This window comes from Podarcis gaigeae, assembly GCF_964106915.1.
Source record: "Podarcis gaigeae genome assembly, chromosome: 4".
NCBI lineage: Eukaryota > Metazoa > Chordata > Lepidosauria > Squamata > Lacertidae > Podarcis > Podarcis gaigeae.
The window spans coordinates 41,615,556-41,643,173 of NC_139677.1; the positions used below are offsets into that span (position 1 = coordinate 41,615,556).

The window sequence follows — 27,618 nt, forward strand, 5'->3', positions numbered from 1 at the left end:
AGCAGTTTGGATGCAAAAGTATATTCAAGAAAGCAGTGTGCAGTAAATCAAACTTAAGATCTTGGAGATGGCCCCTAAAAATCAATGAAATATTTAGTAGGTATGTGAAATTCCCTTGCATTCCATTGTACAGAAATGGGTGGGAATTTGATTTTACTGTTCCACAGTTTCTGTACCCAATAGCCAGATCCTGTGTTTCTGATTTAAATCAATCAGCACAGCCAGCTTTTATCAAGTGGGATTAAGTTTTCAAGTGTTTCTGCTTTTGCAGACGTCAGGTAAAGCCTTTTGAAATATTTTTTAGTGTGGCTGTTTAAAGGATTGTACAGCTTGACTGACAGAGGATATGAAAAAGAAGGTAATTATCTCAGGAGCATACTAGACTGTATCTCCTTTGCTATTCTTGTTCGACAAGGCACTAGCTGTGGATCAGGCGCAATGCTCACTCTCGGAATTTGCAGGAAAGGCTAAATACGTAGCAGAAACTTTAGAATTTCCCCCTGCCTGCAAATAGTGAAGGCTAAACTTGGGAGACCTTTGCACAAAGCTGTTAAATGCTTTTTTGTGGCCTTAAATGCAGATGTGAGAGGTCTCTGATCCTCAGCCTGACATTTGGATCTCCTACCTTCAGCTATTCAAGAGAAGGTACTTTTGACAATATGGCATTCGACAGCAGCCCACCTAACTCATTTTAGCGTGGTTTTCTGAGCTCCTTTTTTTTAGAAGCCAGAGAAAGAGGCCCCAGAACAAAGTGTGGGGTCAGTCAGCAAAAATCAGTTGCCTCGACTTGCTTTAGCAAAAGCACAGTTGGATACAACTCAAAGAGATTTAAAGTGTGTTGATTTTGCATTAGTCATTTGTGCTTTTATGCAGGTTCACCGTCTCCATGTGCTTTTCCTTATACGATGGATTAAAAATGAGACAAAACAAGCAAAAATTGCTTTTTTTATTATTTGGCTAATACAGCAGTATTTTGTCACTTGCCTGCAGTCTCGATCAGGGTGAATCATTCCTGCGATGCTGGAAAATTATGGAATGCAGTGTGACAGGTTTCAATTCTCCAATGATATTTGAGTGCCCTGGTGCTGGTTGCAAGGCTTTCATTTTTTATGGAAAGGGAGCGCTCGTTTTGCAAAGAGAAACGTTCCAAGTGTCTGTAGAGAGAAAGGAAGAGACAGGCTTTTGCTGTTTATAATGCCTAAAGGACCAAATACGCAAGAAACGACACACAATTAAACAAACCCTGCTTTAATGTTTCATGACATATTTTATGATGAAAGAACCCAGCAAAACTTTTCAACTTGAGTTACATTGAAGTTCTCAAGCAATGCAACAGACACAAACAATTCATTTTTCGAATTGTGATTTCCACAGAGGATTCTGAATGTGGCAGAGAAGGCAGGGCTTGAATTATAGGAGCAGGGAAGCCCCCTTAGCTTTTACAACAGTCCCCTTTTACCTACTGTTTTTAAAATGCTACGATTTGACTGGATTTCATTAATGGCCCTCCTAACTTCCCCCATAATTCTGGTAGGGGAAGAGAAGTTTGTTGCATTTGTTTCAAACACATTGGAATTTTATTTTTAAAGATGCAATTATACACTAGTTTACAGCTGCGCTGACTTGCCTTGTGAAAACGCAAGCACAGCGATACCCATAGAGTTCCATGCAAAACAAAAGGGAACAATTAAAAACCACACAACTAAAAGGCAAGAATTAGCATCTGGGAGTTTTATTTAAAGTTCCAAAGGTGGCAATTTGACCAGGGCCCGAATGCCTGCCATCAGCTCATTGGGCACACACAAACACACCCTGCCTCCTAAAGCTTTGAAGGATACTGGAAATAGTTTTGTAATGTTGTGGAGGAATTTTGGAGAAGAGAAACACGCATGGCTTGTTAGCTTTAAGGAGCTGAGGTAAGCGAAGTGAAGTTACTTAGCAGTAGTGCAAACTGTCAGGGGCTTATTGTTAGAAGCATTCCTGACAGAGATGGAAGAAACAACAACTCAGAAATCAGAGCAAATTGAAGTCACAAGATGTAGCACATAGCGCTAGTAGGCATGGGTGACAGAAGGGATGAGACAGGGATACGAAAGAATGTTATTACTGTGAGGTTATCTCTTATAAGACTACTTGCAATTACAGATAGTTTTTAGAGGTCCTAGGGGCCAGTAGTTTTTTGTTGTTATTTGAAGAGGCCAGGCACCCTCAGTGTTCAGAGGGCTTCCCCCACCCCCCAGTTTTTGCTGACCTTCATTCTGAGGAAACTGAACTCTGAACCCCGTAACAAGCCCACCTCAGATTGTATGGAAGCTCAGAGTTTCAGTTGCCTTCTCAGACACCCTCCCAGCCTAAGTCTGTGCTCAGCTGCATGCTGGAGCCTTGTGTGCCACTGATTTGCATCCGGATGCATAATCTCGTTAAGACATTCAAAACCCTCTAGTACATTTCCCAAACAAAATCAGAGGAAGGTGTGCATCATTAGGACACAATTCTGTTCTGGTGCCAAGCCTGCCTCACCTCTGCTCATACCAGCCTAGCAACCTGGCACTCCTCTGCACATTAGAACTGACATATCAGCTATGCCTACGAGCACAAAGTCCAATGTGCATAGGCCAAATCATATGCAATCTTGACCTGGCATAATTAGGGGGAAAGGACTGCAGGCTATTGAACCTACTCTTTCCACAGCACATCGTGCAAACCATTTTCTTGAACGTATGTATAGCTAGAAAGAATAATTAAATAGGAGCATAAGAAGCTGCCTTATATTGAGTCAGACCATTGGCCCACTGAGCACAGTTGCAGTGGCCGGCAGCAGCCCTCCAAGACGGCAGGCAGAATTCTCTCCCAGCCAACAACTGAACCTGGAATCTTCTGCATGCATAGAAGATGCTCTGACCCTTCCCTGTCATTTCTAGACAAACGAGTTTTGGTTTTTAAGTCCTTAATTTTAAAAACAAGAGGATTTTATTTTTCTGCTGCCTGCATTTAAATACTTTAAGACTAAAATTTTGGAAATGGTACCAAACCTTCGCTCAATATATGGCAATATATGCTGTGAGACAGAACTGGCCCTACCATTAGGCAGAGGGAGGCAACTGCCTCAGGCAGCTGATTTGCGGTATCATGAAAGGGGAGCATATTGTTAGCTATGAAATTTACTGTTGCTGTATTTTTACAGTCAGGAAGGGATTGCACAAATACTTGATTGTGAAATTTTCTGTCTCAGCCACCTTGGATACAAAACGGCATGACTCTTGAGGGAGACTGAAGATCATTTGCTGCTGCACCTCAGGTAGTAACATGTCTTGGACCCGCCCTGCTGTACATACATATTCAGATCATATTGCTTAATGCTTAAAAGTAGTAAGGCTTCAAAGCTTTAATCAAGTGTGGTTTGAATGAAGGCCAAATTTTGAATGTACAAATAAAGCCACTGGACCCACATTTGTACATATTACGTTAACAATGTAAGCCATCTCCTTCCTTAGCTATCTGGAAGCATTTTGAAAATAATAATTAAGTGCACGAGAATATATATTTGTTTTGTACCCAACAAGGAAGGCTAAAGCACTGCTGCTCAAACAGGAACTTTTCATGAGATAAGAAAAGTTATTTATACAAGTACATTATTCCTAGTGATGGCTGCTTCCCTGTTCCATCAGACTCAAGAGCCCATTGGACTTGAATGATTGAGATTCAATCATTTGGCAAAGTAGCAAGTTTGAAAATGACTGTCACTTTTCACTCTGTCTCTATTATAGCGCTCGCCTATTCCTGTTATCAACGTATCCAAAGTGAGTTATTAAAGTCTCTTTTCACTAGGAATTACCAGGGCTTCTGCCTGTTTATTAAACTGAACTCTCTAATCCCTCAGTCATTGAACATTTAGTCATAATTTGTTCTCACTTTGAGAGCTGCAGTACAATGTGATGTACTGTGGAATGAGAAAAGTAATCTTTTTTCGCCAGCTGCTATCCTTCTGTTTTCCCTCTTTGAATTTATGGATCTACCAGGTCTACCTTGATGCAGGTTTAATCTGTAGGGGCTCTTTGATTGACTGCTAATCTTCAGACAACGCTAGTCCTGGCCCTGTGCTTACATTATAAGCTCAAGTTTCAAGGGCAGTTGAAAAAAGAAGAGTCACTGCCACACTAGATATTTATGTAATGATGTCCTTTAAAAATCCTAGTAAATGGCAGTTCTATAGTGTTGTAAGTCCAGAGTCTCTTGAGCAAAACAATTCTTTATAATTATTTCAACCCTTTGCAAATCAAATATTGAAAGAAAAAAAAAATGCCAGAGACAAACTGGCTCGTCTGAATAGGCAACATGTGCTAAAAACCAAAACCTCTTCTGCTAATGAAACAAGACATTATACAGAAGTTCTTATGTGCAGAGGGCCCAATTTGGAAGTGGGGTTTCCACGAATTAAATGTAAATTCACCTACAGAGCACCTATATTTTTAGCCAACTCCCTAGTTCTAGTGACTACGGCTATAATTGTGTATTTATTTATTTAAAATGTACCCTACTTCTCCCCTCCACAAAACAACCAACTGTGATCCAACACAAATGATCAAACTAGAGACAGCAGCCAAAACAACAACACGCAAATTTGCAGGTCTCAAAATCAACACGTCAAGCAGTTACAGACTCAAAAGCTTATTTAAACATGAATCTTTTCAATTAACAGTGGTTAATTAAAGAGAGGGCGATAACTTAATGTCTTGAGAGTGAGTTTACCACTTTTGGGGCAACACCGCAGAAAAAGCCCTAGTGCACATTAATCAAATGAGATGGTCTCCTATGGATGCAGAGTGCAAGGTTTGTGAACATTTTTGTAATGCTACCCACAAATAACTTTTGCAGCTAAAATTTTACACATCCCCAGAATTCAACATGGCACTAGTCCCACCCCCAGACTGGTAAATTTTCTGTTCCCTCCTATGCAGACTTACCTGGAAGTTAGTCCCCGGAATTCAGTAGGCCTGCTTACTTCTGAGTAGACATGTATACAGTTGGAGGGCATGTATAGCTCTGTGACTGGGTCAAATGTTATATAAGAACAGGCAAGTCTAGTGACCTGGACAAATCAGTGGCTAAAGAAACAACAGGTTTGGAAAATATAAAATAGTACAGATATGCTTTTCATCCTTTCCCTTCCCTGTTTCGTTTTCTAAAATGTCCTTTTAAAATAAGTGTTCTTTCATTTAATCATACTCTGCTTGATGAAACAGCTCATTGAATCACAAGTGCCATCATAGTATATGTGCAGGCTGCTTTATAAATATAATTATTGTTATTTATTATTCATAATCACAGTGCATGATTATGCCACTTGGCTAGAGAGAGTATATTTGTGTATGTGCATTTTTAATTTTATTTTTGTATTTAAGATTTCATTTCCACAGGAGCTGTCATATTACTGGGTCAGTTTCTTGCTACCTAACCACGTGTGGCTTAGTTCAAGTTTATTAACAATAATCCCTGATTAGGTTGCCCCTAATCGTCTTATATTCAGAGATTTGTCTATAACACAAACACATAACTGTTTATTTTGAGATTGTGGAAATCCAGGGCTACCTCGCTTGATCAAAAACAGAATTCTGAGCTGCTTCTCATTGTGGTAAGTACAATCTTTAAAAAGAATACCAAGGAGTAATAGCTTATTAAAATATAGTATATCTATTGTTTACTGTGTCTGTATTTATTTTGTCCTTCCCTAACAGTATGTCTGTATTACTGGGGTTTTTTGTGCATTGTTAGTTTTCCATATTCCCTCAGAACAGCCATACTGGGGCAAGCATGCCAGAGGCTGATGAGAACCAAAGTATCTGGATGGGACCAGCATAACAAAGGCCTATTACAAATTATGATCAAAGTCTTGCCTTGTCATTACTTTCAGAAAGCTTTTCTTCAGCTAGTCAGAGCAAAGTCAAGTATCACTGCTGCTTCAGGTGTGGTTTAAAGGCAGGGATGGGAAACCTTTTTTCTTTTTTTCTTTTTAAGATAGAAGACCTTCCAGCAACCCCACTTGCCAGTGATGGGCAGCTGCCAGAGACAGGGTGGAGAAATAAAGGTCAAGTTTAGCTATCCTCCATCTAAGTAAGCAAGAATTCAAGCATACGTTCCACCCAGGTGAAAACACTTGAGGACGCTGCAAGAGCAGGGGCAAACGAAGGCGTCATGACACCCGGAGCGGGGCATCGCTACATAGGGCACATGTGCGGCGGCGTACGACGCATGCACTGTATGTAGCGACACCACACATGCAATGTACATAGCAGTTTGGTGGCGGTGGCGCTTGGTGCCGGGATCCCACCGCCATCCATACAGCGCTCGAGCAGCGCCGGCGGCAAACCGCTATGTACAGTGCATGTGTGCTGCGCATGCATGTGATGCCGCACACGCGCTGTACATAGCGGTCTGGCACCGGGATCCTCTGCTCATGGCTGCAGCCACGAACGGAGGATCCTCCACATGCGGGTGTAGTGGCGCAATGGCTGCTCGTGCCACTGCGCCTGGGCCGGGGCGGCAGGGCAAGCACCCCACGGGGTGCCACCTTGTCACCCTCCCAGATGTGGAACCCGGGGCGCACCGCCGCCCGCCCTCCGTTGTGATGCCGCTGGGGAGGAAATGTAGCCTGGAAAAAGTCCCAAGGGCCATACAAAGAGATATCGAAGGCCACATCAGGCCTCACAGCCTGTGATTCCCTTCCCACTGAAAAGTGGCACTGGTTAATCAATGGCTGCCCTCTTCTTCCTCTTTCAGGCAGGAGGGAGCCTTAGCTCAGCAGAAGAACACATGTTTTGCATGCTCTTCTAGTTAAAGGATCTCTAAGGAAAGACGCATGCCTGAGACCTTGGGGTACTGCTGTCAGTGAAGGCATTTAATCATTTGGGTGTTGTTTTTAAAGTGAGCATAAGGCTACGATCAAGCCATTAAACAGGCTTAAAACAATGGAGCAAGGAATCTGCTCATTAGGGACAGAATCTCTCCCTTCTACATCGCCAGAAAACATATGTGACAGTCCAACACCTATACTCTTTCATCCAAACAGTTTTCCCACCCACCCCTTTTCTTGTAGTAAATTCTCCCAAAGAAGTGGGTCTCTCAGCAGTGCTCTTTTCAGCTGAGCACCTAGGCTAAATTCTCTCTAAAGATCTTAAAGATTTCCCAAACCCTTCTCCGAAGTGGTAGGGTTAAGGATTTTGGAGGCTTTAATTAGCTTCATTCCAGAGTTTATATATTTCATGAGATTACTTTGAGGCGGCTAAACCTCCAGTTCAGCCGTTCCTAAGTACCTTGGGCTAATCTTCCACCAGAAGTGCTCATTGTTTGCCCCAAATTCCAGGAGCTTTATGGGAAATAAGTTAGAACATTCAAATCAAATCAGTGCACTAATGATTTCCTGTGAACCATGCCTACCAACAAGCAGCATTCAATAAGAATCTTTCGTTGCTCTGTTGTATATGTGACCTACAGCCCGATCCTTTACATACTGAGGTCTCCTTGTCTAGCTGTTTACCTCATGCTTTTACAAATTTGAAATGTTACAAATAAGTTGCAGTTGAGGGCCAACCTGAATAAAACATTGTAGGACAGGTAAGCCCCACCCCAAATTATTGATCACATGATGCGACACATGCACACCATTTGAATGACAATGCCCATCAACTTTTTGGGGGGTGGGGGAACTGGACCCCTCAAAAATTTCAAGGGGGGGGACCTCAGCCCCTAGGAGTTGGTTCCTATGGCCATGTGATAAAACTCGGGTATCTCTTTTTTCCTTTTTGCTGTACAATTTTGGTGTGGCACTGTGTAAACAACTCGACTGACATTCTGAGACTTGAAGGAAAGACCTAATAGGACGTCTAATAGGCCATTCAGAATCCTTCCCCCCCCCCTCCCTGCTTCCCCAAATACTTGTGAATTCTTTTTCATCCAAAGCTTCCAGAGCACTTTACAGACTTGGCAGCAGGCATTTATAGAATGACCTCGCCACAAGGGATGGTGTGTGTTTTTTCTCCCCCTCCTCCTTGGTTTGCAGTTAGTTTATGCCCTTAGGAATGAGACTTCATGCTCACTCCAAGATTTAAAACACACTTACATAATCACAGCACTTCTTGTTAACTATTTAAGCATTCCACCCAGCCCTGTGACAAGACTATGCTGGTGTGTATATATAGGATGGTGAAGGAAATCTCTTTGTCCTCCTAACTTCCCATTCCTTAATATTTGCTCTGGGCTGATCCAAGATGCAAACCCCAGAATGCTAGTTTTATTGCCTGCTCCACCCTCCTGCTTATCTCCACTTCACATGGGTCACCAAAATAAGGTATCTCATCTGCAACATACCGGTACTTTTAAAGCACTCTTATACCAGTCATGACTTCCACCAAAAGAATCCTGGGAATCCTGGGTGCTGAGAATTCTTAGGAGGTTCATCACATACCTCCCTGACCAGATGTGGAAAATCTCCACAAAGCCACACCTCTGTTCAGGTAAACACCATTTGCAAAGCATGAGTTTCTAGACACTAACTTGCTCCTTGTTCATGTTTTGACTTAATGCACAAAGTAAGGAAGGTACTGGGTACGGGAGAGGCAAGTTAACCCTGGAGAGCCAGACATGTTGGGGGGCAAGATATTGGAAGTCTAGGGGAATCCTTGGGCCCTAGAATATTATATTGCCAATACTCACAGCTCATAGGTTCCTAATTGCAGAACAAGACAGCAGTCAATATCTAACCCCTTCTGCCTGCTTGCATCCAAAATCTCACTGATTGCCTGAGAAAGTGGTTCAAGTAAACCTCCTAGCCAGATTTCAGAGCTGTCTTTAGCTGACATGACTCAACTTTAGACTTGGTGTCGGCTGTCCTATGGTATCAGATGACATTCTGCTTTTTGTTTTGTTTCTACCTCTCTTGTCCCTAAAGAGATGTCTTCTTTCCGCTCCCTTTGTACCAGCAAGTGTCTGATAGTCACTTCTGACATTGTCAGGTTGATTTATCTTAACTGGACCAGAAGAATTTTCTGCAACACTTCCCTGTGGGATGTCTCATTGTGCCCTGTAACAATAACTTTCCGCATCCTTTTCAGTTGGGACCTCAACAGGGTTGGAAGATGGAAATGCATTCCTAACCCGTTACAGCTTCCCATTTACTGAGACCTTGGCTGCGTGTTACCTCATCACATGAAACTGTTCTGAAGAAGAGCAAGACTCTGACTGTTGAGAATTATGTAGGTTCTTCAAGGAGAAAGTTGGAAGGGATTGTAGACCCATTGATCACCTTTCTCCAGTATTCATTCATGCTTGTCGTAGCTCCACTGACCACCTTTCTCCGCTGTTGATACTTATCTCTCTCTCAGTTAGTGGCTATTTTTTCCAAGGAATTGGGAAGAGCAACCACAATCAGCTGCCAATGAAAGAAAAGATAAAGAAGAGATGGAACAGATAGCTGTACAATCCTCTCTAGCTTCCTCTTTGAGGGAGCCATTAGAATTCTCAGTAGTCAAGTCTGGTCTATACAAGCAGCAAAAGGCCTCTCAAAGAAAGGGGCAGTGAGACTGCACCCAGGGCCCCATTCCACAGTTATGTGACATTGGCCCCCATCTTGATGTGGCATGGCTTCCCCTGGGGGTATGCAAAAAGGACCCTGTCATGTGTATCCTGGAACTGTGAAGTCACTAAGGTCATACCCTCACTAGGGTCATGTCCCTATTTTCTCCAATGAAAATAGGAACATCCTAAGGTAAAGTGGGACATTCCATGATTAAATCAGAAAAAAATATTGTAAGTGGGGATTGGGGGGAGAGAGAGAGACATCTCAAACTGTTACATACTGTACCCAAAGGGATTTCCCCCCCTCTTATTCACTTTCTGGCAGGTGCCCCACATTTGATTCCCAGTAAAATACAACAGAACCATTTTTAATATGCATTTTTAAAGCATTCAAATAAATGGCAACAAGCACAATATCATGGGGAGCCAGACTTGAATATTCAAAAATGATAAACACACACATGAAATGAATGGACTTGGGAGCTTGTGTCTGCCTACCGAGTTGTACTTGATCATAGATAAAATGCAAGCTCCCAAGACTTGAATGCCTGTAGACGTGTCAGTGGCTGCCACAGTAGCATTTAGCGTTCGGAAACCTTAAACTGCAGTTTGACAGAGAGCAGCTAACTGCCAAGTATGAATTTGCTCATGCACCTAATGGGGCATTTGAATGCCACCTGCGCCCACCTCACTCCTGCCAAAGTAATAATTCCAAACATATGATATAAACTATAATTCTTCCATCCCCAATTCTGTTTACTGTGTTTCACAGAATTCAAGCGGCTGCTATAGGGATATCTTTATCCTGGCAGCATCCTAGTTTCCCACTGAATTTGACAAGTTAGCATCTCTATACTCAAGACTCAAACATTACAATTCTCTTAGGTGTTATCTGCGAGATGGCCCAATCTGAAACAGCTACTGACCAACAGCAGAGGTGCTATTTAAGAGGGCCAAAGGATATGGAGCTAGAAAAAATGGCCTCTCCTTTTTTGCAAGTTAGGCACAATCCTACACATATTGACTCAGCAAGCAAGTCCTGCTGTGTACTGTGAGGCTTGCTCCTACATACGGTAAGAGTGACTAGAATCAAATCTTGAATCCTGAATATATCTCAAAGCAGGCATCTGACCCCCTCCTTTGGTAATCCTCATAGAACTCTAATTAATGGTTGCCATTAATTTGATTTTGAACTGATTTTAGAATGCTGTGTTACTTTTATTGTTGTTAGCCGCTCTGAGCCCAGCTTCAGCTGGGGAGGACGGGATATAAATAAATTATTATTATTATTTCACCCATGTGAAATGATCCCCCTACTGATTTCAAGCAACAGTTAGGGAATAAACCCCAAATCTAGCTCTGGCCCTCCATCTACTTTGGCACTCCTGGTCCTAATAATGTCATACCATCAACAGCTCATTCACCTGCATGCTTTCAGCAGATTACATCGGCCAAAAATGTATGCATCTTCCACAAGAAACAGCTGCCTCCTACTTGTTCCACTGTATTCCTGTTTTGTATTCTAGCTGCTCATACCTCAGGCAGGCAACGCATCATACTTATTTACTCATGTCTGCACTCCAGTTATTTGCCATTGTCCATTCTCAAGCTGGGAAGATAGAAACATCCACCCTGTGGAACCCAATCCAATCACTACTGTGTAGAGTTTCATATGGAAAACTAGTCAGCAGGTACAAAATCACATCAGTCCTCGCGTTCACATTCATGCACCTTTTCTTTGGATTTGGATGGTGGTTAGGCTACAGGTTACAAGAGCAGCTAGGGCTGAAGGCCCAGCCAGCATTAATTCTGCTGCAATGGTGCTGTCAGTACAAGACTTCCAGGCAGAAGTCCATGGCTCCCCTCTGCAGAAAGAGCAAGAAGGCCCCACCCCCACTATAGTACAGCTGGCTTGCCACAATCTGGAGTGAGGTAATACACCTAAGAGCACTTCCCTGCAACACACACAAATAGCACCAGAGTCCAGAGTCTAAAATTATCTACATTGCACCACTGCTCTGTTTCCTGCAGTTTAAATCCCCCATGAATCAGGCACACACAAAGCACTTTTTAACCCTTTCCTGCTAAGCACAAACAACAAATTCTTCCCTGATTCTGCCTGGGTCCTTGTATACAAGAGTAAGCAGCCAAAATGCTTTAAAGGAAACCTCTGCCAACAGTGTTGCTACTCTTGGGAAGACAGGCTTAAGAATCCTTTGCCTGTAGGCCAAAGTTTATTTTACATTAAAAGCACTTCCAACATTATTTTCAGAGCAATAAGGAAAACGTATTTTCCATATGTGCCATGATTTACGCCATCTTTGGAACTGGTACGAATGTATAATGGATGTGAAGTGTCAATTATTTTTCTGCCATGATTTTGGTTTGTTACTTTTTATGGAAAGGGGATCTTCGTCAACAAGATGTGTCCCACTTTACCAGTTGTGCACTAAAGACACATGCCAGCTGGATGATAACACTGAAAAGCGGTTGTTTCCGCATGACAACCGATTAGATCCAATGCCCATTCAACTGTGTCAAGTTCCATTCCATCCTTTTTCAACACAGTGGTCTTAGTCTAGCAAAACTCCTCATATGACACAGCAAGAGGTTATGTTTATTTCATAAATGTACACACTGGTTGATTGTTTGTTGGGGGGGGGAACGACTCAAAGCGGATTTTAAATACAGTGGTACCTTGGTTGTTGAACGCCTTGGTTGTCAAACAAATCGGCTCCCGAACACCACAAACCCAGAAGTGATAATGGTAGCAATATTCAGGTATTATATCAGGGTTTTTACCTTTCGTGGCCAGTGGGCACATTTGGAACTTTGATGGCTGCCATGGGAGTGTAGCATAACATAAAATGGTTGCCATGGGAATGTGGGGCAATACAAAATGGCTTCCACACCTAAAGGAGCAGACAAAGAGATAGTTAGTGTGGGCACGTGCAACAGGGAGCAGGTGCCTACATCAGCCAATGCAAGACTCAAAAAAAGAAGCTCTTTGTTCAGAACAGAAAAGAGAGTGTCCACTGAATATGCTGGCATCCACTGAAATGTGGGCTTATTTAAGAGAGGGTTTTATGTATGAAAGGCTGAGCCAGTGCAAACAGGAATGGCACAGGAAGAGCAAAGAATCTTTCACACAATGTAGATTTTTGAGGGGATACGTAATTAGACATTTCTCAGGCACCGCAGGAGATACCAGCAGGCACCCTGGCACCATGCTGGCGGACCCTACATTAAGTTCTCTGTGCTGAAATAAAGCTGCATGGGGGAAAGGGGGGGTGCACGCCACTGCCAATGTCCTCCTCCCCACCAGCTTCACTTCCCGTTGTGTAAAAGAGGCATCTAAGAACATTCAGCATTTCCAATAGAAGCCTCTGTGCTGATGCATTCAGCTGAATGCAGTTTGAAGACTCAGAGTCAAAGGTGAAGCCACCAGTTACAGGGAACCCCCATGCCACCCTCAGTGAGTTTGATTTAACATAGATAACCATGCATAAATATGGCTGTAGAGAATATACTGTATTCAATACAGGAACCATTGTCTATCAGATGGGTCAAGCTGAAAGGCTTAGAATGATGCAGTTATAATGCAGCACCAAACCTGAGCATGAAGAAGGGTGAGAAATTAGTCTTGAATGTAGCAGCAGGGGTCCATCTGTTCAATTTCTGACGTATTATTTATCATACTAAAGTAGGTCATTTTTAATCGTGCTTCTCCATTCCTTCTAGCTCACAGGAATATACATCATGCCTTCTCCTTGCTAAGAAAAAGAAGAAAAATCAATAAAGGCTAAATAAAATTTAAATCAGGATGTTCCAGTTTGATACACACAAGAGACCTGAAGGTCTAAGAGTGCCAGTATTGTCAGTACAAAAGCATTCCTGATAGGCCTGGGCATACAACTCTAAGTGAAACCTGAGGAGCTCAAGCTGGGATTTTCTGCTTTTGCCATGACCCGGCTGCCCTTTGCTTCTGGCTGAATTTAAAAGCAAACCTATCAGATTTGCACTTTCTGAAACAATATGCAAACTAAAACAAAAACAAAAAAGAAACAAACGACCATTGTTTGCAATTCACACCACAGAATTTTGCTGTGCAATTTTATGTTCAAGTAACCTGTACAAAAATACATATACTAGGGTAAAGAGTGCATAAAAATGCATATATCAGTGATACAACATACAAAGGTATCTTACATTAAGGGAAATTGTTTTGCAAAACATGTTTATTAGGCAAAATTTCCTAGAAAAATGTTTGCATTGGGAGAAATTTGCACCAAATTGGTGATGAATTTCCACGAGCACTTAAAGCAATCTGAGGTATCCTATCGCCCCAGGGATGCACTTTCAGGGGCCATAGGATTGCAACCTAAACAGTTTGTGTTTTGTTTTCTGGTTTATGTAGCCCTGACGAAAATAACATAATGTATTTTATTTTATACACCATGAGCTTTGGAATGATTCCTTCTTGTTGAAAATTGTTTAAACAACATCAATATTTCTGGCAACACTTGCTGCAGATGTATGCAATGACAACAGCTGAAGACCTGAGAAAACCACATTGTATATTCTAAAATAGGGGTCAGCAAACTTTTTCAGCAGGGGGCCAGTCCACTGTCCCTCAGACCTTGTGGGGGGCCGGACTATTTTTTTTGGGGGGGGGATGAACGAATTCCCATGCCCCACAAATAACCCAGAGACACATTTTAAATAAAAGCACACATTCTACTCATGTAAAAACACCAGGCAGGCCCCACAAATTACCCAGAGATGCATTTTTTTAAAAGGACACATTCTATTCATATAAAAACACGCTGATTCCTGGACCATCTATGGGCCAGATTTAGATTTAGAAGGCGATTGGGCCGGATCTGGCCCCCGGACCTTAGTTTGCCTACCCATGATCAATACAAACCAAAACACTACACATGCAGAGGTTTCCTGTTTTGCTCATCTGAAGGCAAAAGCTCCTTCAGCTGCATGTCTGAGCTCATGATGGAGGATGGTGAAGCTATTGCCTTGATCCAACAAGTGAAACACATGTGTTTACCAGAACTGGGAAGACCTGAGCCAGCGGGCAGAAGCCCCACTGAAATCACCTTCAAAACCACTTGTGGACTGAACCCAGTTCTTTTCCTGAACTGATTACTGGGGCTCTTCAAAACTGTTTGATAAGGCCTCATGTTTGCACTCTCATGTTCACCTTTTAGACCCTTGTTGCCATGCCCCAAGAGACACATCCGCAGCACCTGTTTGCGCATGATCTTCCCTCTGCTGTACGGGAGCCACAGTTCATTGCTTATTTACATACACCCCATAGAGATGCTTTCATCAAACCAAAAACACACAGACAACCATGCCTGCTGTTGTGTATCTCCACTTCCACATGCAAAATGGGTGCTATCAGAAACAGGTCTTAAATTACAAGTCCCTGAGTGGGTCAACTGCAGTCAAATGCTGGGTTTACATCCAGACGCAGCAGATGTTGTACAGTTCCCCTTTGCTTCTCTTGCCCAAGATGCTCTTGGCAGAAAAATGGGCCTCAGGTGGGCACCCGGGATGAGCACTGATTAGCTGGAAGAGGTAAAGAGATTTATACATCCAATATAACGAAACCTGTATGATCCTGTATAACTTGCTCGTTGCTAATCTCCTTCCAACTGTGCTTTGGCACGGAACACCAAGCCTACTCCAGCCCAATATGCAGCTCTGTATATTTCTCTGGTAATTAACCTTGACAATTTGAAGTGTACAGCTTCAGCCTGGGTATCATGCTCGTTCCTACCCTCTGCTGCTAAAATAAAATTATATCTTTGCTCATCCATTCATTTTACATGTAGAAAGACAGATGGTTGCTCTAGATTGTTCCGTGCTGCAACAGATGCCGTAATTGAGGGCTGGAAAACTCTGCCAAATTAATTAGATACCCTTACCAATTTGGATGGAAAGGACAGTGCATTACCATTCCGCGCTGTAGAGCTTCTGACACATTGGGGTTATCTTTGTTGAATTTGCAGGTTTCCTTGGGAACTCTTCCCATTGTTCAAGGTGGGACTAGAACCGCTTGCATCATGAGGGATTTGCCAGGTGCTGAACGGTGAAGACGCAAGAGCAGCAAAACGAAGGAGAAGGGAGAATTGGGGGACAAAAGCAGACGTGTATCCAAGTGTTTATAGAAAAGTCAGTGTATCCTCACTTCCATTCATCCATTAAAAAAACAGGTAAGGAAACGGACCATTGTTATTCTAATGAGCAAAATGCCCTTCTCAGTATGATGGGCAGGGAGGATGTGAGGAACTGGGTAATACATGGACCCCTAAGTGTGCACACACAGCTCTTACTGTCAGGAAGTTCTTCCTAATGTTTAGGTGGAATCTTCTTTCTTGTGGTTTGGATCCATTGCTCCGTGTCCGCTTCTCTGGAGCAGCAGAAGATAACCTTTCTCCCTCCTCTATGTGACATCCTTTTATATATTTGAACATGGCTATCACATCACCCCTTAACCTCCTCTTCTCCAGGCTAAACATGCCCAGCTCCCTTACGTATTACTGCAATAATTTTATCAAAGAAAACCAGTTATTTATTAAAATATTTATATGCTGCTGCATCATAAAAAAATAATAATCACAGGGGTTTACAATATAAAACAAAAACCAGACAGTAAAGCCATAAAAAGTTAAAAACAAGTTAAAAGCAATAATAAATAAATAAATAAATAAATAAATCTATAGACAATTGTGGGGATGTACTCTTAATGGCCTGCCTAGGGCTGGCAAAATAGAAAAGTTATCAGCAGGTGTTTAAAAGGTGGCACTGAAGGAGCCAATGTGTATCTATTGGCAAAGTCTTCCACAGCTGATAACATGAAAAGCTTGGTTTATCACTGTTGTCGGTTGACAACCCCAATTCAGGGAACCATCAAAAAAAGTGACGATAATTCATGAAACAAAACAACTTTTTTCAAACAAAGACGCAATTCATGTGAGATTGAGAAAGCGTTACAACTTGAACCTGGTTTTAAGCATTGCTGAGTTCAAGCTGCATCAATTCAGAATATGACTAGGCCAAACTGACTCCATTCCACTTTCTAAGAAACAAATACCCCTCTCATATTATCAGTTATTCCTCTTCTACAGCACTGCTTTGACACACGGGAGCTGGCAAAGGGGAAATGACACAGCAGTTTGAAGGATAGCTATTGCACTAATGGCAAGACTGGAGGGTTCTCAACACTGGCATACTGGAACAAGAACTAGTATTAAGGGACAAACTTCACCTATTTCAGGATTCAGTTACAGATAGGTAGCCGTGTTGGTCTGCCATAGTCAAAACAAAACAAAATTCCTTCCAGTAGCACCTTAAAGACCAACTAAGTCAGTTCTTGGTATGAGCTTTCGAGTGCTGAAGAAGTATCTGAAGAAGTGTGCATGCACACGAAAGCTCATACCAAGAACTAACTTAGTTGGTCTTTAAGGTGCTACTGGAAGGATTTTTTTTTTGTTTTGACTATTTCAGGATATGTGTGATTCTTCTTAAAAGCAGCCATGTGGTGAAGGGCCATTTGGATCATGGCAGGCAATTTCCCAATGCAAAACATCTCCCTCCCGGTGCTGCTGTGAACTGCATGCTTTCATAATACATGCTATGGCTCTGATCTCAAACACCATGCTTCGAAAAGGTGCATTTGCTTTTAGGGAAAGAAGGAGACATTGGGAGATCCAGGCACGGAGCTTATTAGTTTGAGCCAAAGACAGTTGTACATAGGACCATGATGACATGAATTAGGATACCCAGAATTTTAAGGGAAGGACCCAGGTTCAATGACCTATGGCAAACCTTGGAGAGCTGCTGCTAGCCTCTGTTAGGAACAGTGGGCCAACTCTGAATGGAGAAGTTTCCTATGCTTAGGCCGATAGCAGGTCTACTTATTATCAGCGCCACTTAATAGGCCCCTCAAAACAATACATGGCAATGTTATGTGTGAAGACTGCCAGATGGGTCCCATCAGTTGTTTTGACTAATTTCAAAGAAGAAGAAGAAGAAGAAGAGGAGGAGGAGGAGGAGGAGGAGGAGGAGTAGTTTGGATTTGATATCCCGCTTTATCACTACCCGAAGGAGTCTCAAAGCGGCTAACATTCTCCTTTCCCTTCCTCCCCCACAACAAACACTCTGTGAGGTGAGTGGGGCTGAGAGACTTCAGAGAAGTGTGACTGGCCCAAGGTCACCCAGCAGCTGCATGTGGAGGAGCGGAGACGCGAACCCGGTTCCCCAGATTACAAGTCTATCACTCTTAACCACTACACCACACTGGCTCTCGCAGCTACTACTAGGAGTGTCTGGTGGAGAATGTCTACATGAAGTGGGTCCAATTTGCTACATATAAAACATATAAAACCTTCATGGGAACCAGTCACCATACAGAGGTTGTTTCAAGTCGTGCTCAAGAGTCAGAGAACAGTGGCTGGTGATGTTTATAGGCACAATATGTGCTTCCCCAAAGCTTTCTGTTTTCCACAGACTAATGACTTATTGGTCCGAAATGCCTTTAACTATTAGCATCAGGTGCATGCTTCTGCAACAGAACATAGTGTCATTTTAATAAATCTCCTCACATAAGAAAGTACATTTTAGGCAAGTTTGGGTCATTTTGTTTCAAGTTCTTTGCAGGACTCCCCCCCCCCCTTCATAGAAAGAGACTAGAAAGGGTGCAAAAGAAACTTAATAGCAAGAGACAGCCCTGTCACAAAAATTAGTCACTCTGCAAGGGGGTTTTCTCCTCATTCTGTCGCCATGCCAGATAGATATAGAAAACAGCATGTAAGAAGAATGCGGTCAAACTTTTGACTGTTGTAACTTTAGGTTAGCTTTTTTTCTAATAAGTTTCAGACGGGTTTTTGAAGCCCTCTGTTAAAACTACCCTATCAAATTTGTGGTGTTTCTTAGAATGAGGAGAAAGAACATAAATGATTGTGTCTTGTAGGAATGTAGGACTGCTCAAGTCATGGAAAGCATGCCATAGACAAAGAAACGGAAGGTTTTTGTGTGCACCTAGAAAGAGCCTAAGGTTGGTTCACCTCAAGATAGATTTCTGCCTCTGTTTTCTTATAATGTAGTCACCCTGATCATGGCCCAGCTGAGGGTGAACACCAATAACTGACAAAGGTACATATATTAATACTGTATAGCAGAGAAAAGTTTAAGATTGCTCTGTCAACTAAAAATTACCATTCTAATTTCATGGTTCTCTGGTCATGCCTCTGTGTCAGATATTCAAAGTTTACCAACATTCCATCACGTTGGGGGGTGGGGTGGGGGAGAGTGAGTGTTTTCTTGTTATTGAGCTTTATTCAAAGCTATACTTAAAAGCCTTTAATAAGACACAACAGAGCTTGCTAATAAAGAATGCAACTGAAAGGGAACCAATTTAAAGGAATAAACCTATGCCTCCTCCCCATCACTTATAAATGCTGATATATTTGTTCAGAGGCTTACACTGCTGTGTTTGCAGATCACTCAGCATGCTGGACTATAAATTCTTTATATACACCATTTGCCACAATGATTTTGCAGGGGCAAAAAAATTGTTTGCATAAACTTTTCTGGTCCAGGTTATTTCTTTGTGGTCCTGAGCTGTAGCTGCTCATATAAAAGTTGCCAGAGGTTCTGCTCTTGTTCAAACTCACTTCATTTTGCTCTAACATTGAAGTTATGTGCTCTACAATGATCATAAAAGCATGAATATTTCTTTGATTGTAGGGTTGTCAGTCTCTACTACCTGTTGGAATTCTGCCATATGTTTACTGGTCTCAGGAGGCAAAAAACAGTCAACAGATTCACAATTAGGTGGAAATTTTTCCTTAAAATATTTAAAACTGGAGAAGAATAGTTATTACTAACTAAAACAATTACACTCGTGAAAAGGGTTGCTACTTGAGCATCAATTTCCAAATCTATAGTTCCATATGCTCCTCATATTCCGTTTGAGTTAGAACAGGCACTTGGGGAAGCGTTGAATGAGCTGAATAAATTATTGCTGAATTTCACTTGAGTGTACATAGCTTCTGCTTCTCCTCTCTTTGTTTAATTCCTCAGCACTAAAGTGTGTTTGTGCTGACATATTTTGCAAAATGAAAATGTAGGATACATTCTCCACAGCCAGGGCTGGATTTACGTATAAGCTAAACAAGTTTCCTAGCTTCCTTCCTTCCTTCCTCATGGCATACATGCTGCTGCTTTCATCACCAGCTGTCTCCACAACCACCCACAATTGCTCTGCTTATGATGTGGCCTGGAATCTTATGCTGGAATAATCATATGCTACATGGTCTATGGTATCATACATTACAAACACACCACAGTTTGTTGTGCCCTTCATTGTAAGGAAACCACACCTAAGGTATGTGCTGCCACCCCTGAAACCTCTTGCCACTCAGGGACTGCGGGTGTAGGAATGCTTCTTTGTGGGCAGTCTAGGTGTAGTCTAAAACAGCACCTAACAGAGCTCAATGGGCATGTCCCTTTCCACATTCCAGGTTTAGACTATAACTTAACGCAAATACTGCCAATGGCTACAACATCAGCCAACTTCACACCCAAACACCCAGCCACCGACCCACCCTTGCTTGGTTTATCTTCTAGTATGATGAACAGTTTTGGATAATGCAAAACCTTGAGAACTATTTTGTAACATTTTGGGTAGGAAATAATAAATGGCATTGCTCTAATGTGAATTTTGGAATTTCTTTGGTGGTTGGTTACAGTCATATTCAAACAAACATAAATAATAAAGCCAACGACTTGAAAATATTTTCCCGCATATCTCTAGGGCTTCCCCATCCTCTGCTTCCATCGACAGGGACCCATGTCTCCTCTCCCCTGAGCCCGTTTGGTGCCCAATGCATCTGCACATGACAACCGCTCTGTAACATCCCTTGGGTGAGGTCAATATGAAGAATGAGCTAACCTATCATTTGTAGTCCACCCCTTGGTTCTGATCTTCAGGCCATACTCAGGAGACTCTGGTACCTTCGAAGCAGTGATCTTCATTACCACCAAACACAAGCTTTTGAGGAACCATGTGACACAGTGCCTCAGTTCTAAGGCCTGCACCAAACGAAAGAGAAAGAGAAAGCTCTCAAAAACTTAAAGCTATAACACAACCACACAGTATAATTAAAGCACTATGGTGCTACTTTAAACCATCATGGCTTCCTCCCAAGAATCCTGGGAGTTTGTGAAGAGTACTGAGAGTTTTTAAGGAATCCCTGTTCCCCCAGGCCAGCCCAAGAAACCTTGGCACCTGAGCCAAACCAACAAATGTGTGCCCCTATCCCCAGCCCGGCCATGCAACTTGCCATTTTGTACAACACCATGCACTCGCCAGTCAGCATGGCAAATGGTCAGGGATGACATGACACTGACAAGCCATGTGGTGTAATGTTTAGAGTGGCAGACTAGGGCCTGGGAGACTAGAGTTCAAATCCCCACTCATTTTAATGTTTGATGTTTTATTATGTTTTTACACATGTTGGAAGCCACCCAGAGTAGCTGGGATAACCTAGTCAAATGGGTAGGCTGTAAATAAAGGAGTTGTTATGGAACAGGATGTCCCCATTTTCATTGGAGAAATGCTGGAGGGTATGCTAGCTCTGTACTCCCAAGCCCCTCAGGAAGAACTTGCTACCCTCATTTTATTCCATAAAATACATTTGTCAAAAAGTAAAACCCTTTCCTCACCACTTTTTAAGAATTCTGGTTCAATAACAGGTGTTTGGTAAGTCTGAAGGAGTAACAGATAAATACATGGCAAAGTATGTGGCAATGACCGCTCCCCGCTTTAAACGGGGGGCGCCCTTTGCGTGGACGCGTGCAGCCCCTGGATCTGGAGCGGCTCCATCAGCATAGGCTTGGCTTTGCCTTCCCTCAGGTGGGATACCTGGAGGTCTTCGCCTACCTCAGTCAGTTGTCCAATCCCACCTGGGGGAAGCGTTGCCAAGGAGACCAGGCCAGGTAGGGAGGGATTACCTGCCCACACAATAGAGGGAGGATCTTACCTGGGAATCCTCACTTGGCTCCAGAGCTTCTCCCACCCTACCCACCCTCAGTTAATGTCTTATTTTGCAGGTTAACTTTTCTTCACAGGTTTTGCAGGTTAACTTTTCTTCACAGGTATGCGGGCACTGCTACGTTAAGGTCGCTGTTAAAGGGCTGGAAAGGAATTTCCCTGCATTGGCAGGTTTCGCCTTTCCCGTAGCAAAACGTCACAACTTTGGCGGTATCAGGCCTTGGGCGGAATCCTTTAGTCCATCTTCCTCTTTGCGGCAGCGGCACCAGGGTTCCCCGTTAAAGGGGTTTCTGAAGGGAGGCTTTGACCGTACGCCGAAAGGTCGTCATTGCTCTCCCCTGCAGCGGCGGCGGCGTAAAGGGGGCGGCTATCTCTGCTTGAACATATGTTCTCCAGAGCCGGCCCATCCCCCCCCCACACTGGATAACCCTGATGCTCCCTAGGTCCCCGGCTGGGGACTGGGGAGGGAGAACGCCCAATGCCTGAGCCAAGGTCTACCCACATTTGAAATTTAATAAAGTTGTGGCCAATTTAATCCCATAGCACGTTGTCTTGAGTCATTATTCCACATGACGGGGGGGGGGGGACCGCTCGGGATCTGGGGACTCCGCCTGTCCACGCAAATGTAGGAAGTGTCGTATGGAAATTCCTGCTTTGGTTTTATCCTATACTCTGCTCTGGATAAGGTGGGACTAATTTTTATGAGTGCTGAATGAATACACTGTCTTCTGCTTCAGTGCAGGGAATCGGGTTATGTAGATCTCTTTCCCCCCTGCTAGTTAAAGACTCTAGACTTCTTGCACTTTAAATAAATCAGAGTAACTGCACAGGATTGATGTGCAAGATTTTCTGTGAAATATTTATTTGGTGGGTAGCAGAAGAGAATTAGTGGAACATGTTAAGTGGATGGGTTTTTATAATGAAACGTCCCTTTTTTAAAAGGTACCGTGAAGTGAGAGTGCTTGAAGTTTTAAAGATTCTGAAACATTTGATAAGGCTATCGAGGACTTGCAACCATTATATTAATATTTGTTATCAGTGCCACTTAGGTTCTCCTCCATTCACTCAATGAGTATCTTAAACAAACAGGTTTGGGCAGGGGACAAACCCAAAGCAAAAGCGTCACACACATTTGGTGGTGCGGAGCATGATCAATGTAACCCAGCCAGTGAAGGACTTTAACACCCCATTGATTTCAGTGGAAAAGTTAAGTACGTACTTAAATCTCTCTCTCCCCTCCCTTTGAAATCGAAAGAGTTCATCTCTGCCTGGTTTCCACCCAAAAAGATTCGTTTAATTCTTTTCCTCACTGAAGTAAGAGATGTTGATGCAACTGAACTTAACTAATGTGGCTTGTATTAAATAAACGCAATCCCCTTAAAACAGAACGGCTCCATCTCATTACAAGCACTTACATTTATCACAGATTCAATACCTACTGCATTTCCTTGCCCATATAGTCTAAATGATATCAGGCTGGTTACTGCTTCATTATCCAATAAGCACACTATGCATGGGCTTAGGGTGGAGAGACACAGAGAGAGAGATTTTGTAAAGAATTTGACATTTGATTTTATTTTTAAAAAGCATCAAAGTAGATATCAAGGGAGAAGTCAGAAATTTGTTGGACTTGCTTACTAAACTTGCTTACATGCTACATTTTTCTGTTCTTTGTTTATTACTTATCCCAATCTAAATTAGTGGGCATCTAGCACGTGTTGCACATATATACATGCACGTGCATTTCAGAATACATGCAAGTTTTATGTCCTTTAAAAAAGTAAAATTTCATGCTTAGTATTGCTTTTATTTTAAATTACATTTAGGGAGGCCCTATGTTTTTAGTGCTTACAGCCTCTAAAGGTCTCGATCCAGCTCTGCAGGTGGTGAGCTAACAGTTAACTCTTGGCAATTGGGAATCAAACATACAACAGAGATTGCTGCAGTAGCTTGCTCTACAGGAAGAGGGATGGATGTGCTGAGGTGGAGTAACAGTATCACCATGCACTGCCATCAGAAGTGGCTCACTAAGGAGGGCAGATCCACTTCACCAGCCTCCTGCCAACTGAATCACAGTTACTTACTATGAGAGGGAGGGGCAAACAGGTAGCGAGTTCAGCATGGTGCAAAGACACTGGCGGAGCCAATTCAGTGCTCCTCATGCCCTGTTTGCACCATGCTGACCTCCTCACAATCTTACCACTCCCCTTCCCTGTAAGCTACAGAAACCCACCAGTCTGGGAAGCTAGCCAAGCAGCTCTGCCCCACCTAGCAACCAACTTCTGGCTACCATGCCATTGGGCCTTGAGGAAGAGCGGAAACATACCAAGAAGAGCTTGTATTTGATATCCCGCTTTATCACTACCCGAAGGAGTCTCAAAGTGGCTAACATTTTCCTTTCCCTTCCTCCCCCACAACAAACACTCTGTGAGGTGAGTGGGGCTGAGAGACTTCAAAGAAGTGTGACTAGCCCAAGGTCACCCAGCAGCTGCATGTGGAGGAGCGGGGAAGCGAACCCGGTTCCCCAGATTACGAGACTACCGCTCTTAACCACTACACCACACTGGCTCTCAACAAGCCAGTGAATAGGTCGTGGTGGCTCTTGCTGTTCTTGTCTTCACCATCATCACCACAAGAGGGGCCCAGAATGGCAGGAAAAGACAACTGTTTAATAGATCAGAAATGATTAAGATCTTGGGAAATGTAGTAAGTTCTTTTAAAAAATCATCATCATCATCAGACTTTGTGTTTGCAAAATGATGAACTTGGACATACTTGTGTTGTTACCAACTGAACTTGCAGATGATGGTTCTTTCCACTGAGTAATCAGAGGTGGAAGGAGTGGTGGTGGTTTTTAGTTACAAGACACATGATTGGCTGGGGCACAGGTGGCTAAAGAGAATAGTGAATTTCATACTATTAGGGTAGGGAAAGAGTGTCTGTTATGAAAGATATACCTGAGTAAACAACTACAACAACAAAGGAGATGACTTTCTCTTAGGAAGCCATTCTGTATTGATCAAATGGTAGCTATTTGATCTGCATCTAAATGGCCAGTGCATTGCAGGAAATAAGAAAATGCAGAATAGTTGAATAATCAATGTGACTGAAATTGACAAGCAGCAGGATTCTGTAATGCACGCTGTCCTCAAGAGGAAAATGTGCATATGGCTTTCCTGAATCTCATTATAATTTATGTATTTTCAAGATATAAAAATTGATGAAATACATTTATTTAAATCCCTGGAAAGAAATAATGGGTAATACCGAAAATGAATTCCAGGAGGCAAATTTACCCCCAGGGGATAATAAAATGATTGAAGTTCAAACCATTAGAAACACGATCCTCATGAAGTGCCCCCTTTTCCTTATATAAGATAGTGGGTTCTTTTGCCTGATTAATTCTGCAGGGAAGGGGAGGAGAGTTTTCCCATCACTCTGCAGAGCCTTGGCAGCAAATTGCTGAAAGAAGTGAGCCAAGTGGCTGTGCATTAAGAATGCACAGCATGTGCCGTTGTGGTGTACACTGTCATGTTTGAAGTGGAGAGAGAGAGAGAGAGAGAGAGAGAGAGAGTGCCATGCTTGTATAGATGAGGAAGCTACAATTAACCACATAGTAAACTCAGTGGCCCATACAGAAGCAAATACCCCCTCCCCACAATGCAATTTCACAATGGAGCATTCACATCGATAAAGATGAACGACATTTGTCATTTTTGTTGGGACTGGCTTGAAATCCAGCAGACCCCCAGGTCAAATCAGTCCATCCCCACCTCCAGAATGCCCTGCTTTAGAACTTTCCATGGAGTACTGCTGGCAAAAAGATTGGTGGGCATCACAATAAACACAGCACCAGCATCCCGTGGTTGGATTGTATCCTAAGCAAAGCAGAGTGTGAAGATTGAGCCTTCCATCTTTCTCAAATGATAGTAGACAAAGAGAGGTGAAGTCTATCTTCATGTGCGTGAAAAAGCCTCTCTTCTCTTATTCGCAAGCCAGGGCATTGCAATCTACAAGATAGATAGGCCATTTTAGGGTGCCATCTCCCTCAGAGGAGCAAGGGGTGATGGCCTGGTAAGAGAGTCTTCTCCTTCATGTCTCCCAAACTGTGAAACTTCCCTCTTAATTGAGGATGTATCTCTTCACCTTGGTCTGTGACATTTGAACACAGGGCAATGCAACCATGTGAGTATGTAGTATGCAGGTAGAGAAACAGAGAAACATGGCACATTGCCATACACATCCCGTATCAGATGAACTATAGATCTTATTTGCTGCTTTAGTGCACAACCTGTAACTCATCAAGCTTGATGAGCCCAGCCATGTATGGCAATCCAACAGAGAATCTATCAACCTCTTTTTGCTGCCCAGTTAAGACTGCAAAATAAACGGATTTTCAAGCACTGGCAAACCACCCAGTACAGCACTGGTATGCTGCAGTTGTCTCGATAGGCCTGTCTTATGGCATCTGCGTCAACAGCCCAAGCAGCCTACCTCTTGCTCAGGGGCCATTATATCATTGCAGCCCATGATGTGGCAGAACTGCCAAGATAACAGCAGCCTGTTATATATATTTTTTCCAAAAGCCATTTCATTCCTCCTCCCCCACCACCTCCACTTCAGAGAAGATGCTTTGCCACCATTTCCCACTCATTTCACCCTTTGAATCTTGGATTCATTATAACATTACATCTCAGATGAAATTCAGAAAGGTTAAAGGCATTGATTAAGGAGGTGATTATGCATTTAGGTTTCAGGAGGGGGAGAATCAGACTACACAATCCTGAGGGTACATTAACCTTTCAGATCTTCAACTATTGTACGGCTGGCAATACCGAATCCTCTCGTGAAAATGTCAGCAAAACACATGGCCTCGCTTGGCTGTTCATTTGCTTGATAGAAATGTGGTAATGAACAAAAGGTGGCCATAAAACAGGAAGAGAGAGCCTGAAATCAATCTCTCTCAGCTTAGATTAAGGTCCTGTCAGCAAATCCTCTAGCACAGATGGCCAAAAGGCTCACTTGTTGAAAAATGAAAGGAGACAGAGGATTAACCCTCAGCTATCTGAATGCCAAACATTAAGCTAATTAATGCTGGGAGGACTAGAGTTCTGTATTGATGTTAAGGAGGGGCAGTGGGGGGGGGGTCTAAGCGCATGAGGCGGCAGAGAAGAAATGGCCAAATGAACAACAGGCAGAGGTGCTGCAACGTCCTCAGCCTGTTCATCTGTTGCTGGATATTTCCCATGACTGCTACAGCACCTCACCATCTCAAGTGTACACATCAGTCCCAACAGCTGGCAAATAATATTCTCTCCTGTAAATCTGAGATAAACATGTCTGTGTACATATCTCATTCTGGCCTTGCATTTGAAGTATCTATTGGACTTCAGGTCACACAGCTGGATTACAGGGCAATATTGACAAATGATACACTTTTTCTATTAACTGTCATGAAATAGAAATATAATAAATCAAATCAACGATGATTTCCTTGGAAATGTTCCTTAGTGGAGGCTTTGAGAACTCTTTGAAAACAAAGTTCCCAGACTCGAGAACAACAGAATTGGTTCTCTAGGTGTCATGTACCCTAAGGCTCCCTTAGCTATTGCTTTTTTTTCTCAGGCCAGCTCCTTCAAAGCACACAAGGCACACAAGGTAATTGCACAACCTGCTCCGACTCCCTCTCCTTCCACTGTGAAGATGGCAGACATGGGAAATGGCTCGCTGTGCCTGGGTGACACAGTAGTCCTCACAGAGAGAGAAGAAAGGGTGCGAACAGAAGCTGCCTTCATAGGCTCTGCTCAGTGCTGGATTTACATATAAGCTAAACAAGCTATAGCTTAGGGCCCCACTCTCTTGGGGCCCCACCAAAATTTCACTATTAATATACTACACAATTACTGTGATAAAATACATATTTTGTTATGTGCAAATGGCTTTAGATACCTATTAGGTCCATAAATTACCAT

General features: G+C 42.8%; 2 long non-coding RNA genes across 2 annotated transcripts in view; one reads left to right on the plus strand and one right to left on the minus strand.

Annotated features, from left to right (window-relative positions):
- The window catches only part of LOC310842525, a 58,391-nt gene that overhangs the window by 5,950 nt on the left and 24,823 nt on the right, over positions 1-27,618 (minus strand). The window contains exons 3-7 of the long non-coding RNA XR_014563147.1: positions 20,546-20,685; positions 15,516-15,672; positions 13,184-13,343; positions 12,373-12,482; positions 981-1,154 (exon numbers count right to left, since the gene is read on the minus strand). This is a non-coding gene — a long non-coding RNA (uncharacterized lncRNA). The remainder of the gene's footprint in view (positions 1-980; positions 1,155-12,372; positions 12,483-13,183; positions 13,344-15,515; positions 15,673-20,545; positions 20,686-27,618) is intronic.
- Positions 13,339-18,738, plus strand: LOC310842561. The gene is made up of 3 exons (XR_014563213.1): positions 13,339-13,441; positions 15,600-15,803; positions 18,563-18,738. It is a non-coding gene; the product is annotated as an uncharacterized lncRNA (long non-coding RNA).